The following is a 17118-nucleotide window of genomic DNA, read 5'->3' as shown; positions in this document are numbered from 1 at the left end:
ATGAGTAGGAAAAACAAACCCGTAATGTTTGAATACAGCATGTTTGAATTGAGTAGTGCCCTGCTTGACACAGTCACATCAGTTAAATACCTAGGCGTAACGCTGAAAAGCAGTATGAAACGGAATGAGCATGTAAGGATTTGCAGCAGGGAATACGACTGGTCGACTTCGCCTCATTGGGAAAAATTTAGGAAAGTGTGTGGTTCATTTGTAAAGGTGACCGTATATATGACACTAGTGCGACTAATTGCTGCCGGCCGTTGTGGCCGAGCTGTTCTAGACGCTTCAGTCCGGAACCGCGCGCCTGCTACGGTCGCAGGTTCGAATCCTGCCTCGGGCATGGATATGTGTGATGTCCTTAGGTTAGTTAGGTTTAAGTAGTTCTCAGTTCTAGGGGATTGATGACCTCTGATGTTAAGTCCCATAGTGCTCAGAGCCATTTGAACCATTTTGAACCAATTGCTGAGTACTCTTCTAGGATTTTGGATACGCACACGGTCGGATTTAAGGAAGACATCTAAGCACCTCAAAGATGAGTTGCTAGATTTGTTACCTGTAGGTTCGAATAACACCAAGTATTACAGAGATGCTTCGGGAGCTTTAATGGGAATTATTGGAGAGAGGCCACATTCTTTTCGAGGAACAATATTGAGTAACTTTAGAGGACCTGCTTTTGAGGGTGATTTCGTACATTGCGTACTTTGTCCACGAAGGTAAGAGTAGAGAGATTGGGGCTCGTACATAGGTTTATAGACAGTCGTTCTTCCCTCACTCTATTTGCGAATGGAACAGAAAAGGAAGTGACTAATAGTGGTACAGGGTACCCTCCGCCACGCTCCATATGGTGGCTTGAGAAGTATGTACAGGGAAACAATTATTGATCTATATGAAGAAAACGCACATCAGTTACAAAATACGGCGTGCACATACTTTATTCAACATGTAACCGTCACTACATATTTTCGGATATAGCCATGTTCGATATGCCTGCCATCATTGGCGAAGATGTGGCGCAGAGGAATAGCGAAATTCTGCAAGAACCGCTGAAGTGTCGGAACATCGGTGCCGTCGATGACCACCTGAATGGCTGTTTTCAGTTACGCAATGGTTTTGAGATTATTGATGTACACTTTGTCTTCAATATAGCCCGACGAAAAGGAGTCGCAGGTATTCAGATCTGGACAATATGGCGACTAATCGAGGCCAATGCCAGTTGCCTCTGGGTGCCCAGAACCAGAACGCGGTCCCAAAAACCTCAAAAACTCTCTTGCCTCGATGGGGTCGAGCTCCGTTTTGCATGAACCACATCCTGTCGAAATCAGGGTCACTTTGGATAATGGGGATGAATTGGTTACCGCCAACTGTTGCAAAATTGCATGCAACTCTCGAGTTTGCGAAGAGCAGTTCGGTTGTTTACAGTGCAAATACAGTTCAGGCTGAGGTACCAAGGAGATCCTCCGAATGGATGGCACATTTCCAGATGTTTCCTGCGAAATGCTCCTCATCTGTTTCGATCCATTCATCGTTGATGGAAACACGGTTAACCGTCAGCAGTATCTTGCTATGTTAAAAAACTTTTTATTTCCGAGGCAGAACGAGGACAACTTCACTTTTCAACAAGACAGCGTACCTCTTCGCTAGAGTTGTCAAATGCGTGACTATCTTAATGAAACTCTACGGAGCTGTTGGAGTGTTCTTTAAACAGCAGGCGACTTAGCACTTCTCATTTGGCCACCATGACCGGATTTGACGCCTTGTGACTTTTTCCTGTGAATCTTCATTAACGACAAAATTTATTCAACAGCTGGCCATCACGGTCATCAGATTTGACGCGATGTGACTTCTTCCTGTGGGGTTTCATTGATGACAAAGTTTATTCCCCAACACTAACATAGAATCTCGAAGAGTCGAAGAACCGTATCCGTACTGCCATTACACCAGTGACAACGGAAATGCTATCCCGAGTAAGGGATTCAAGTATCGATGTGTCGCTGGTGGAGGATATATGGAACATCTGTAATCTAAACTTGAGAGAGTCGTAAATATGTGTCGCAAGTTTCGTAGTTATATGCCCCACAGTTTAATAACTACATGCGTTCGAAATATGTATATTCTTTTTGAAGCGCCTTATACTATGACTATAATATCAAAGCGTCAAAAGTGGAATCACTCAACTCATAAAAATACCTGAGTAGAACAATTTCTAGGGATATGAAATGGAATGATGACATATGCTCAGTCGTAGGTAAAGCTGGCGGCAAAAATCGGTTCAATGATTGGATACTGGGAAAATGCGCTCTACAAAGGATACATACAAAACACATGTGCAGCCCATTTAGAATATTGCTGAAGTGTGTAGAACCTACACCAGACAGCACCAGAAGGGGATAATGAAAGTTTACAGTTAAGGGCATCACGAATGGCCACATGTTTGTTTCACTCTGCCTAAATTGCCAGACACTTGAAGACAGATGCTAATTATCCGACGAAAGTGCCAAGTACCCGTATAAATGAAGAATACATTTCACGCCCCTTAGTGACGCTCCCTTACTGACCGCGAGCACAAGAATAATTAACGCGCGTACTGCGGCGCTTAAGGAGTAATTCTTAAAGCGTCCATACCCTGTTTGAACGGCGAGAGTCCTGTATTGTGCTACAATGCTAAGTACCCTCTGCCATGCACTTCACAGTGGTTTTGCAGCACTTGTATGTGCGCCGTAAGCAGACGTCACACGTACGCGGCGATGCGCTAGGCATGGCAGTGAAGAATGCCGTTGACAAGGAAAACTCCTCATCGCACGCCCCTCAGATTTAGTAGAAATATGGTCCAGTGAATAGGGCGTCAAAAACTGAACATAGATCAAGCTTGAAAATAGAAGAAGTATACTGAACTGTGAAGAAAGAAGCAAAGTCGAAACAGTGAACGGTCAAAACCCGAGACGTGCAACATCGAGCGACTTTCAGCAGCCACGGCGTCGTGGCTGTCTGGTCACGGTGTTGGACTGCAAAAGAGGATACCTATGTTCAAATCTCCCTTGTGCCCCGCTTTTTTTTTCACAAAATTATGAACTGTCCGTCCAGTTATTGACGTGTCTGTTCGCTGTATTCATGTCTGTGTCGTGTAACGTTCGTTTGCAACAGCGAGTACGTACCACCTATTAGTTCTCCATAGGTACAACGACTCCTGCACTCCGATTTGTAAGATTTGACTCTTGAATTCCTTTGTTGTAACATAGTTCACACCCGTTTATTCGTTGTTTTCATTTCTAGGAGGGTCTATGTTGAATCTACGTTTAGCTGCGACGGTAATATATTCTTAGCACATAACTCATATTATTTAACTGCCGTATGGTGCGACAATTGCCAAGACCACAGAAGGAGAACAGACGCGTCAATTACCGGAAGGAACGTTCATAATGTTGAAAAAAAAGGGGGAGCATGAGAGAGATTTGAACACGTATGATTTAATGTTCCTATTTTGCTTCTTTCTTCACAGTTTAGTACATATTCTTCCTGTTTTCATGCTTGATCCACGTTTGGTTTTTGACGGGCCACCCACTGGCCCACTTTACCATTAAATCTGATTGAGGTGCAATAGGGACTTTCCCTTTTGAGTCTGGCCGTGCGGCGGAGCCAGCAGATCTCGCGTCTGGCAGTGTGCTCCGAAATGCGGGGCTTTTCTTTGTGCGAAGAGCATTGTGCGCGGATCGTCAACTGCGCCGTGGGAGGGCGATGGTTTGACGAACACAGAGTTCCGACGACGGTCTGTGGGAGGCTGATGTCTCAGACCTGCGATTTCTGAACTGTCTCGGTCTCTTTATGTGGTAAGTACGTTTCCTAAACGGCCGATTAACTACGAAATCTGGTGGTTAATTTAAAGGTTATTATGTGTACCGGTAATGTTTAAGATTATCGCAAAGCGTGAGGACCTGGTGCGTGATTTTATCTCGTGTCAGCGCAGGTGCACTGGTGATGTTTTTACCTATTATCACTGTGGTGAATGTTTGTACAATTACTCCATATTGGTAAAGCTAAATCGATCTGATTATAATTTGAATGCTTCTGATCTGCAATTATGGCAAGGTGTTCACTTGTGCCTCCAGTGATACTTTAGTTACGTTTTAAACTGTGGCTGGATGTGCCTATTTGAGTAAGCGAGCGAACGTTGCGTTTGTTGGAGGCTTACTGCGATAAGAGGTACTTTCACGGTGTAATTTTTCTGGCATAAGTCTGAGGTGTAACTGCATTTTGTGGAATTGTGCAATTGGTAATGGAGCTTTTAAATAGGCCGGAGTACAGCTCTGTTATTGCCAAATGTTGTCGGTAGTCTGTAGCCCTGTACATCTGAATGTGAAGCCGTGGTGAGGGCTTACAGTCTATTCATGTTGTTAAATAGAGCGGTTGGATAGTACGAGTTAAGCGAATGCTGACATTACAGTTTTATTGCTCGCACTGGCGTTACGATTTTAATTGAACTTAATCGTTGTTAATGCACCTCGTATTTAACGAAACTTAAGTTCAATTTCTGGTCTCAGTGATTACTCAAGTCAATACAGAGTAAATGTTATAACGTCACTTCTAGCACAAATTACTCTATTTAATGAATCACTTGTCAACTGATGACTACTAAGCTTAAATGCTTTTTACGTAAATTGTTATGGATATGTATGTATGCAGACTGAAGCGACGAATGAAAATTTGTACCAAGGCCTGGTTTCGAACCCGGGCCTCTTGCTAAGAAGACATATGTGCTACCCACTATGCCACTGTGGCACAGAGGCTTTGCGCAACTGCACAGACTACCCTAGAATACCTCCCTTCTCATTTCCAAATTACCATTGACGCCTCAGCCCATGCGCAGTTGTGCAAAGTCAAGTTTGTGTATTGGTTAGTGCTTCTGCCTAATGAGCTGAAGGACTGCATTCGAATCCTAGCCTCGGTACAAATTTTCATTGTCGCTTCAGTCTGCATATATACATCACAGACGTTTGAGACTTGAAAAGATCTCTGGAACCACATAGTTTCATTTGATGTTATGGTTACGTTCTGGTGGCTCACTTTAAATCAGTTAATGTTCACATCATTTTAGGAGAAATAATGTTGTGATATAAATCCTTAGCACTCAACGATGAAATTCCATGGAATGACCCACGGAGAATAAGTCAAATTGGTTATTGCGTTGCGTTTTTTATCATTGGTGTTCCTTTTTTTATTGATGAAATTACGTTCAACAACAATGTTCATTCATGGCTCGAGCCCAGCGCTACCAATTTCCTGTTCCACTACGGTAAGTAGGTTTAGATGCAGATGTAGATCAAAGCAAAATTTAAAGATCTGCAAAGGTAGTACTCCTACTGTCCGACAGGACTACAAGAAATGCAAGATCCTCCTCGCTGCTATAGGATGGGCAGTTACGAATTACTATGGCGCCATTATCTATAATGAAGCGCCATTCGTGGTAATTGTGGTTTCAACCTGCCGGTTCTGTTGGGCGGTATCATTAGGAAAAGAGGGGTAACTCACTCGTTACTTCTTCCTCCTCGTAAGACAGATCAATTTAACACAGGTAGTTCTGCGGGCACGGCGCGTTCGCGACGCTGGGAAGATGTAATCTGTCTTCTGATAGCAAGCCGTTTTCAAAACTGCGAACCATAACTAGATTACACTAAATGCCACTCGACGTTTTACGAAAGCACTTGGCCATCAGCCACGGGAGAGGACCGGCGAGGGGTGGGGGCGGTAGGAGAGGGAAAACAGCAATTCCCAAAATGCCGGTGATCAAAGCGGCCAGCGCCGGAGCTCATTGCCATTACAAATTTAGGAGTGGAGCCAGCCGGGCGCCTCCGGCGGGCCTCGCTCGCGTCGATCGATAGCCGCTCGGCCGCCCGTAGATCAATGCTCCTTTTGAAGAGCGCCTCGACTTTTCACTGGTAAATTGGCCGGAGCCAAGTCTGCACGGAGATCAAACGAGGCCGATCGGGGGCAGCTGAGGGCCCCCTGGTCGGCCCGCTCCTAATTTCTCGTCGCGTCTCGCGGGATGCGTAACGAACGAGGGGATTCACCGCGCCGAGCCTCGTCGCCCGACGATCCTCTGTAACGTGAGCTCTTCGCAGGTGCTCTCGGATCAGCGGTGTCCTCTCCGGAACCGTTTGTCGTCGCACCTCGCCCCGCTCCGCGCGTTCCAGACGCAGCAGTCCTCCAGTCTCGCGATGTCCTCCCGACAAACCGACAGACACAGATTCGGCATGGCATCGTGACTGTCTACGGTTGGTGCGCCCGCCAATCGTAAGTATATGAAAAACTACATATTTCAAACGTTAAGACCTACTGGTAAATGATTCTTCATTCACAATCTTCAGATATCTTAATATTATTTAAAACCATGTTACATGGTAATGTTAAATCTATGGCATCATGTAAGCTATTATAAAAATCTTTAAGGTACCTGAAGATGACCTGTACACCTAATTCGAGATGAATGAAGAACTATTTATCAGCAGCTCTTGATGCTCGAAATACGACGTTATCCAGTCAGGATTTTACTCAAATTTGTTGTTTAAGATTTTTTCCCCCTTGTTCCTCGTTATGGCTATGATTGGCTCTACCAATGGCACCGCCAGCTGCGGTTTTGAGCAGTAACCGGTCAGCACACTGCTCTCCAGATCGCCGTCATGTTTCTTCACGTTGGAACCGCAACTAATCCGTCGTCTGGCCCCTCAGTTGGTCTCACGAGGCTAAGTACATCCGTATCAGTTCTCCAAACAAGGAAAAACCCCTGGCAGTACCGGTAATCGATCCCATGTTGCCGGCCGCCGTGGCCGTGAGGCTCTAGGCGCTGCAGTCCGGAACCGCGGGACTGCTACGGTCGCAGGTTCGAATCCTGCCTCGGTCATGGATGTGTGTGATCTTCTTAGGTTAGTTAGGTTTAAGTAGTTCTAAGTTCTAGGGGACTGATGACCTAAGATGTTAAGTCCCATAGTGCTCAGAGCCATTTGAACCATCTTTTTTATCCCATGTTCCCCGCATGACAGTCAGCAGCGCTGACTACTCAACTGTGGGGCAGGACCATCGTCTAAGACTGGTTCTTAATAAATTTTGTAAATGAAATAACTAAATGAATCTGGTTTCGGCCCTGTGTCAGGGAAGCTGAGGCATCAATATAATTTGGATTGAGTACTGGCAGTGGGCCCATGGAAGTTAACTGTCATATGAATATGGAACTGATTAGATCAGGAGGCTCATACTCAACGGCAAGCGCGATCTCAACGGCAACACGCAACTAGCGCCCGAGAGGAAAGACATATTGTTCACTCGGACACGCAGGGTTGTACAGCCGCATCACGTACCTTCAGTCAGAAATCAGGCTTAAGAAAAGTATCAACAAGGACAGTGCTACGACTTCTGGAACTCTGCACATAGTGACTAATGTTGCGCTTCCTCTTGGCAGGGCACCAGAGAGGGACGCGTCGACAGTGGTGCGCCTAAAGACAACGCTGCACACACGAGTGGCACCGCGTCGTCTTGACGATTCACAGCTCTACATACATCAAGCTGGACATATGGACGTCACGATGGACGTACATTCTATGTGGAGAACGAACACTGCTTAACTGCGTTCAGTACCGCCATACTGGCATCTTTTGTGATGTTATGAGATGTCATTGAGTAGACATTACTGTTACGTCTGGTTCACACAGCCGGTAATTCGGACAGCACACGTTACAGTCAAGTGTGTCTGCTGTTGCCTCATTCGATGTCTCCCTGTGGTATATTTGACGCAAGTTGTTATGATGCCTGTGGTGTGCTGATCTGCCATCACCGAGCGGGTGTTCGACTGTTGCCGTTCTCCAGAACTCTCACTCATTGAAAACAACTGGTCTAAAGGTTGCCGAGGGGCTGGCAAACCACCACTCGTCAGGCACTACGATTGATGATCTTTTGCACAAAATACGAGCATCATGTAATGATGTATCTGTCATCCAATTTCAGTTACACTCGATGGCCAGCCCAGTTAGGGCCGTCATTGCCGCTTGAGGTGGAATCTCTGGGTACTAAATCTCGTACGCTGTACACTCCAGAAGCACCTACAAATTTAATCATTTATTCTTCCTGCTATCTAGTAAAATCCTTGCTGGTGTAGTAATTTTAATGGCCAGCATTGTCATATTGGGGAGTGTAGAGTTTGTAGCTGACCGATCTCTGCAGTAGCCGATGTCTGGCCTCCATAGAGGGCAAAAGTACTAGCATCTATAGCGGAATCGAGGATTTCTGGAGGTGTTTTGAGACTGTAATTTGTGTATCATGCGCGCAGTTGGCCAATTTCAACCGAGGGTCATTTCCAAGCTTCTGCAACACGTTCAAAAATGGTGACAGTGGTGACCAATTTCACGATTTTTGAACGTACTACAGTGCTTGAAATGACCCATGGTTGGAAGTGGCCAATTGCACGATTAATAAACAGATTACATCGTTCTTGGACCACGTTTTCGTGCTCTGAAACTATGGGCCCCCATAAGAATAAAACTTTTTAAAAATATTCTGGGGGTTTTCCAAGACCATATGGAATGCAGTGGAATTGAGTCAGACGATGCTGAGGAAATTAGAAAATTACATACTGGAAGTTGTAGATGAGGTTCGCCATATGGGCAGTGAAACGATGGCTAAGTAAAGAGAAATTAAATTGGAGACTGGCAATAACAAGAAGACTCTCCTAAAAAAGATAAATTTCTTAACATTGAAATAAATTTAAGCGCTGGAGAGTCTTTTCTGAAAGTATTTGTCTGGAGTAATACCTCATGTGGAAGTGAAACGTAGACGATAATACAAACAAGAGGAAAATATAGGCTTTTGAAATGTATTGTTAGAATTGTTTAAACTACGATCCTCATAAAAGGCGATGGTGACGACGTCGTTTAGCGCACAACAGTTATAAGTCCATCTGTCCGTCTTGTTGTTACAGTAGAGTGCTGAAAATTACATGGGTTGATCGACTAAATGAAGGACTGAAGTGAATTTGAGAGCAAACAGCTTTGCACTAGAACTTGACAGAAAGAAAGGATACGTTGATAGAACACATCCTGAAGCATCAAGGAATGGTAAATTTAGCAGTTGAAGGGAATGAGAGAAGCCAAAATGGAAGAGGGAGAGCAAGGTTTGAATACAGTAAGCAGGATCAGATAGATATAGGTTGCAATAATTATACTTAGATAAAAAGATTTGTATGTGGCAGATCATGTAGAGCTAGTACATGACGTGGAATGCAGCAGCTAAATTGATTACGGAAACAGAGGAGACACAGATTCTCTCCAGTCACTGAAAGGACTCTCTGCCTTGGCAGTTTTTCCTAGTCGTTTGTAAAAACGATTTACTAAAGAATGTCACGTTGCTGCAGCACTTGTTTTTAATCTGATTATGAACACTAGCTGGTCGAAAACGGTTACAAACTATGAAATGCTTTTGTGATTACTAAACTCCGTCCGAACAGATCTTGGAAGACCCTAACGGTCCTGAATGACCGCCGCGTCATCTCAGCCTATAAGCGTCACTGGATGCGGATGAGGAGGGCCACGTGGTCAGCACACCGCTCTCCAGGCCGTCGTCAGTTTTCGTGACCAGAGGCGCTACTTCTCAGTCAAGTAGCTCCTCAATTGGCCTCACAAGGGCCGAGTGCACCCCGCTTGCCAACAGCACTTGGCAGACCGGACGGTGACCCATCCAAGTGCTAGCCACGCCCGACAGCGCTTAACTTCGGTGAGCTGACGGGAACCGGTGTTACCACTACGGCAAGGCCGTTGGCCATTGTGATTACGTCATAAAGAAATAAAAGAAGGCAATAAGATTTGCCACATCATCATCATCTTTAAACTCTCGGAATTAGTGAATTACGTGAAATGCAATCAGCTGATTGCGAATTGTCAGTAGGTATGGCCGAGTCAGTAATGAAGTAGCCTCAATAAAAGTCTGACAATGAAAGGGCGAATGACGAATGCAAAAGGTCAGTCTGACATTAGTTGGGGACTGGAGGCTATGAGTTAATATCCCTCACAGCTGTACTGAAAATACGTGCCATAAGTCAGTCTGACGTATAACAATATTGCCAGAGCAGTGTAACGTACGCAGAATGAATTTTCACTCTGTGCTGGAGTATGGGCCGATATGAAACTTCCTGGCAGATTAAAACTGTGTGCCGGACCAGGACTCGAACTTCTGCCCTTTGCCATTCGCGGGCAAGTGCACCACCAACAGAGCTACCCAAGCACGACTCAGGACCATTCCTCACAGCTTGGATGGAGATAAGGTACTGGTGTGAGTAAACCTGTGACCAAGGGTCATGACTCGAGCTTGGTTAATTCTATTGTTAGAGAACTTGCACACGAAAGGCAAATAGCCCAGGTTCGATCCTCGCTCGGCATAGAGTTCTAATCTACCAGGAAGTTTCATAGCGTAATTTAACGCGGTAATTGGCGAGACCCAAGCGCAAATGTATTCCTGCAAAGTACATCACTCATTGTAATCCCACTACAGATAAGGTAGTTAGTGATTACCATTAGCGCGCTACAGTACCGCAGTAATTAGACCAGCGAATACCACCGACTGTTGTTATCTTAACGTAGTTAAGATTGAAATTCAAAATAATCTGTCAGGTGTAAGTAACAAACCTTAACATCCTACTAACAACACTGACGCGAAGCCGATACAACCAGAACAGAACAGCGAAATACAGACGCGTACACAATAGGCCCTAAAACAGTTGAGTGAAATATTAGTTTCAATTGGTACAGCCTTATCTGATAACATCGAATGTTTCTGCACCTGCACGAAATTTACCAAGTTTCCAAGTGATCCACGAGACTGTTTTGCTTCACAATAAGACATTCCGAACATGACGGCACATCCGGAGTCGACTCTCGACCTAGTGTAACAAGAAACGTGATTAATCCGACCAGGTGACGTATTTGTACTGAACCACGGTGTAACTGTATGATGCGGTGCGCGCAGCAATCCTAACAGACGATGTCGATACTTCGACATGGGGACATGTAACGTTCATCTAATGCTGAGCTCCATGGTCAACAATGTGCACTGAACGGTGTGTTCTGAAACACCTGGCTGCACTAGCACGGTACTCGTCACCTACTCGGCTTCACAGAGCGGACAAGCGCCCGACACCCACGGTCTGTAGTGAATCGTCGACCTTGTCGCCTAGTCGTGGTTTCGTCGTTCTCCAACCGTTTTCCATAGATGGTCCGAACGGTAGCACGTAAACAACCGATCATTTCAGACGTTTCCATGACGTTCGCTCTCAGGCGACTGTCCATGACAATCTGCCCGTTGTCAGAGTCTCTCACTTTACTCTGTTTCCTCATATGCTGCCTATATCGTTGTTACCATGAGCCCCATTTCCGTCTGCTTGTGCACTTGTATCACTGCGTCACGTGCCCACAACCAGTCTCTCGGAGGGCAGATGTCATACTGGTTTGGCTCGAGTAAATGGCTCTGAGCACTGTGCGACTTAACTTCTGAGGTCATCTGTCGCCTAGAACTTAGAACTACTTAAACCTAACTAACCTAAGGACATCACACACTTCCATGGCTGAGGCAGGATTCGAACCTGCGACCGTAGCGGTCGCTCGGCTCCAGAATGTAGCGCCTAGAACCACATGGCCACTCCGGCCGGCTTGCCTCGAGTATGCCGCTGCCGATCGCAGGCGATATGATGACCGAAGCGTGCTAACGTGCACCTGTGTTTTGCAGTTCATGTGTCCGTCTGTGCCATGAGTGGTACGGGGGAGGGAGAGGACAGATGGGGATGGCGAGGGAGGGAGGGAGAAGACAGAGAGAGGAGGGAAAAGGAGGGGGAGAAATAGGTAGATAATAGAGGGAGAGAGAGAGAGAGAGAGAGAGAGAGAGAGAGAGAGAAGGTTGTTAGTAGCACTGTGATTGCTCTCCGTGGTCTCCATGAAGATTACTGAGTGGAGCAAGCTAGAGTTACAATGATAACTTTGATAAATAATATTAATCACGAAAATTCGGTGCCCACTGTTGACTTACGTAAATACAGAATCACTAAGAGCAACCACTGAAAACAGCATACAGGTTAATTCAGATACGGCATTTATTTACAAAATAATAACTGAAAGGAGTACTTATTTATAGAGGCAAGCGTAAGAAACGTTACTCTTTCTGCGGGATTATGAACATACACTGGCGTGCGAAACTAAAGAACGAAAGTAATTTGCGCATCATGTATCACTGCCCAGTAACACAGCTCTGGAACTAGGCCCTTAAATAGAAATAACTGCTACAGTACAGTAAAATACGCAATGAGACGAACAAAATAACATTTTTATTCAAAGACAGTGACTACACTGAAATCACCTCGATTTATGATGGTCTGCTGGATATTCCAAAAGGTGGGAAATGGTCCTTAATAGTGTGTGTGATCACCACGCTCCGATGCTGGCTACAGGATTCGTAAGGAGCTCCTATGGTGGGGCGTTCCATTCCTCCTTAGGTGCGGTTAACGGTTACTGTACGCTCGCTGGAGCATGTGGACGTGCCGCATTACGTCTCTCCAACGCATCCCACACGTGCTCGGTGGGAATTCAGTCGAGGTAACGGGCAGATAAGTCCATCCGCCAAATATCCTCCAGATCAATACATCCGCCAAACATCCTCTCATTAAAAGAGCTCCTCCAACTGCTCTATTCTTTGCGGTCACTCATTGCCATCCGTAAAAATGAAGTCAGCGCCGAAAGCAAGCCTGGAAAGGTGTACAGGGGGAAGGCGCACAGTCTCAAAATAGCGTTGACACCGGTGAGTGTACCGTGATCAAAGATTTGGAGGTCAGGAAGCCAGTACAACATTATGCCTCCCCACTCCACGGAACTTGGGCCACCAAAACGATCATGTTCGACAATGTTTCTGGGTGCATTACGTGTCCCCGCCTCTCTTCATATGAGGGTACTTACAGAATCACTAATGAATCTGATCGCATCCGGGAACAGCACATTACCCCACTCCTCGTTCGTCCATTCGCTATCTCCTACTGTAGTTGACAGTGGCTGGCCACCTCCTCTTCCTCAGGCAGCTGTGGTTCGGAACGCTCTCCGTGTCCAAGAAAAACAAATACCTGAGTAATACCCAACTCTTGGGCTACACTTAGGTTACACTTGTCACACTACGTCCTGCTTCCAGTTTCCCGATGGTTTTTCCCCATGTGGTCATCCACATCATCCACATGCTGCCACACACACACACACTCACACACACACACACACACACACACACACACACACACACACACTGTTGTGGAGCCAGGTGCACCGTGCACCATGCACCGTCCAGCTTTCTGTACACGACTGGGACACCTCTGGCAGCAGGCTCCCGTATGTACATTCTTTTCCACCGAGTTTTTAATATGTTATGTTGCTTCATCTATCTAGTCCCTAAGTTTTGCAAAGCAGTATAGTCTATTCAATTGTTTTTCAGAGTTACAGCTACGAGTAATATTTTTATATATTTTCTAAATATAAGATCATTTTTTCATGACTCATATACTTGAACCAACTGTGTACAAACCAGTTTAAATCAAATTTCTATCAATTTTAGTTGGGGAGTTAGAAACGTTAATGCAACATGTTGTACGTATCTGGCTGTGTTCAGAAGGATGGTGGCGGCGTGTTAATTAAGTGAGATGTTCAAATGAGTGCCAATATTCCTGAATGAAGAACTAAATGCTCTTTCTAAAGGACCTATGGACGAGATGTAAATTTTCCAGTGTCCCAGAGCCACAAGCTTCCTTGATGTTCAATCTGGAACCATCGGCGGTTGGACGTGTATAGCACGTTTACTCCAAGTCAATATCTGTGGCGCATCGAGGAATTTGTCGCTCGTAGAAATATAATTTAAAGTGATATGTGCACATTTACTTTAAATGTATGTCACATGGCACAGAAAATAATGTTATATTAAAAAAATTGTAGATCTTTGCTGTAACTCACTAGAAAAAAACTAAAAAAGCTATCTGCATAACTTAGCAGAATGACTAATTTTCGTATGTTTACCTCTCTAAATAAATAGTCGTTTCACTTAATATTTTATAAGTTAGAAAAAAAACACTTCATTTGACTTACGACGTAGATGCGACACTGGATGCTTTTCGCTGTAGATGGAAATAGGAATCGAAAGTCCAAAATTCAGTAATACTTACACTGATCAATCTTTTACATACTTCCCTCGAAGACGGTTGGTAAATTCAAGCATATCTGTAAAGTTGAATCATTGCTCGTAACTTATTGCCTCAGGTCCTGTGTAATACCTACCAACGCGTGAATACGTTCGCATACATCTTCGCCTGTCTTCAGAAATTATGTCTGCTCACTGACATAGCAAACCCTAGAAGGCGCCGCTGCAGATTTAAACTTCATTCATACTGAAAACGGCCAGGAAATCTTTAGCATCTGGTTTTCTAGTGTTAAGCATCAGCGTTTCGCTTAGTGTCACATTTTACGGGGATAATCCCAAAAGTAAGGTCTCCTATTTTTTTGTAAGTACAGAACTCTGTTTCTGTGGCAGTTGGTCACACTGTTACGAAGAGTGCTTCACGCGCTGTGTGTAAACATGCGCACGCCGCGCTGAGGCGCTCCGTCTTGGCTTGGCAGCCGTTGAGAATGGAGCTCCCGTTGTGCGCCAAGTGCGAATTGCCCGCAGTTATTCTGTTTTGGAACACAAAGAGCACTGCGCCGATTGAAAACCATCGCCAATTGACGGAAGTGTATGGTGAGTCGTGCATGGATGTCAAAAATGTTCGTAAGTGGTGAAGAGAGTTTGCAGCTGGTCGGACCGAAATTTACGACGAAAAATGGAGTCGGAGACAGTTTCTGAGGAGACAGTGTTGAAGGTTGAGCAAAGCATGCGTGAAGATCGGCGGATCACCCTGAATGATCTCTGCAAGTTGGTTCCTGAGGTTTCCCGAAGCACCACTCACAGAATTTTAACGGAAACATTGAACTACCGGAAGGTGTGCGCACGATGAGTGCTACGCATGCTGACTGAGAGGACCACATGCGGCAAAGAGTTGATGCTTCCCGCGCATTTCTTCACCGCCTTGCAGCCGATTAGGACAACTTTCTAGACTCAATTGTCACGGGTGACGAAACGTGGGCATACCACTTTACCCCTGAGACCAAGCAACAATCACGCCAGTAGCGGAATCCTTCTTCGCCAAAGACGCGGAATTTCAAACAAACGCAGTCTGCCGGTAAAGTCATGACAACCGTCTTTTGGGATCGGAAAGGGGTATTTTTGATCGACTTTATGCCCACTGGGACCACAATTAACGCTGACCGGTACTGTGAGACTCTGAAAAAACTCAAACGGGCAATTCAGAACCGGAGAAGAGGAATGTTGAGCAAGGTCGTACACATTCTCCATTACAAAGCTCGCCCATACATCGCTCGGCAAACCGTTGTTCGCCTGCAACAGTTTCGGTGGAACATAATCACCCATCCACCCACCCACCCTCTGATGCTGACACGGCGCGCGGTGACTATCACCTGTTCCCTAAGTTAAAAGAACACTAGGCCGGAAAGCGATTCAACTCCGACGACGACGTGAAAGAAGAGGTTCATAACTTTCTGAACAGCATGGCGGGGAGCTGGTATGACATGGGCATACAAAAACTGCCACAGCGTCTACAACAACACATCGACAGAAATGGCGGTTATGTTGAAAAATAGCTAAATGTTCGAGCTGTAAACTGATGTAAACCATTGTAGAAATAAACAGGTCTATGTACTTATAAAACATAGGAGACCATACTTTTGGAATTACCCTCGTATCATTTCCAGCACATCAGTGTGACTAAAACAGTAAACAGTGTATTCTGAAGTTTCAATTTGTGGTACTAATGAGTAACCCCGCCACATGTTTCCTATCGATCTACGCCCCACAGCAGAATTATCGGCAAGAAACGAAGGAAATTCGATAACCGCAGCTGTCGAAAGGAGTGGATATCGGAAAACACAATGGTGGCAGCAGAGTCCAAACCCTGCTCCGAAAAGAATGCAGAGTTTCATGCAAGGCACGGCAAAGGCAAGATGGAAATACCGACAGCCTATTTTTAAACAATTACAGAATCTGGTTTCGATGCGTAAAACATAGCACCATCTTCTCCCTCGCTATACAAACAAAAGAAATGCCACTGCAGTGGAAGCTAGTTCATTTTTGTACCCAGTTAATATACTCCTGGCACAGCTTATGAAATTTCACAATCTAGACTTGGCGATTTTGTATCAAAGCACGATGTGGATGGTGCAAAAGTTCTCATTGAGAGACGTCTCGGGCTAATTAGTAGATGCATCAATGAGAAAGCGCGCAAAGACAAAATCGATACGATGCACGTGCCAAGCAGAATGCGAGGCGCCCTATGGATAGCAGAGATGCGTCATGCAGCTGTGCTGCGGGAAATAACGTATTAGCATTGAGTCAGCTGGCAACGGCGCGCATTTCTGCGGTGAATGAGGTCGCTCTTTTACAGATTTAAAATTACACAGTGGCCCTTGAAAATGAGAACAAAAACTAATGATCAAAGCGTATTATGTAACTAAACAATGATCATCTTGATGTCATGACGACATCGAGAATGATGGCGTTGTTGTTTCACTGCTGACGATGAGGACTGATGCAACTGTAATGTCTAAGTGTGATCTCTTAACGGTCAGCTCCGAGTAAAGCTGGAGCATTGAGGATTACGACGAGGGAAGTGGAATTGGAATGGTTAAGGAACTATGATTTTAAATTAGTGAATAGGGAAGCGAGGGATAGTTCAAAAACATTTGTTGTGCTTCGGCGCTTCGGAGAAGACTGACTGCAGTAGGATGGGATGTACTGCGCAGGGATATGTGGATGACACGCCTTCACGGTTATCGCGACTCAATATGGTGCGGGACCCATCGCTGAAGACAATTACAGTCCAGTCATTGAGATTCCAAGCCTACCACGTGCCTGGAACTGCCCCACACAATGGAGGGAAACCAACCTGACTGTCGTCCACCAAACGGCCTAACAACCAGGGGCGATGATCTGCGATGCCATTTCATTTCATAGCGGGACATC

The 17118-nt window shown here is 45.3% G+C and overlaps 1 pseudogene; it reads right to left on the bottom strand.

Annotated features, from left to right (window-relative positions):
- Window positions 1-9678: 9678 nt before the first annotated feature.
- LOC126429106 (5S ribosomal RNA) lies at window positions 9679-9796 on the bottom strand (annotated as a pseudogene).
- Between the last annotated feature and the right edge of the window lie 7322 nt (window positions 9797-17118).

This window comes from Schistocerca serialis, chromosome 1 (genome assembly GCF_023864345.2).
Source record: "Schistocerca serialis cubense isolate TAMUIC-IGC-003099 chromosome 1, iqSchSeri2.2, whole genome shotgun sequence".
Lineage (NCBI taxonomy): Eukaryota > Metazoa > Arthropoda > Insecta > Orthoptera > Acrididae > Schistocerca > Schistocerca serialis.
The sequence above is the reverse complement of the archived record's forward strand: the minus strand, read 5'-3'. Positions and strand labels throughout refer to the sequence as shown.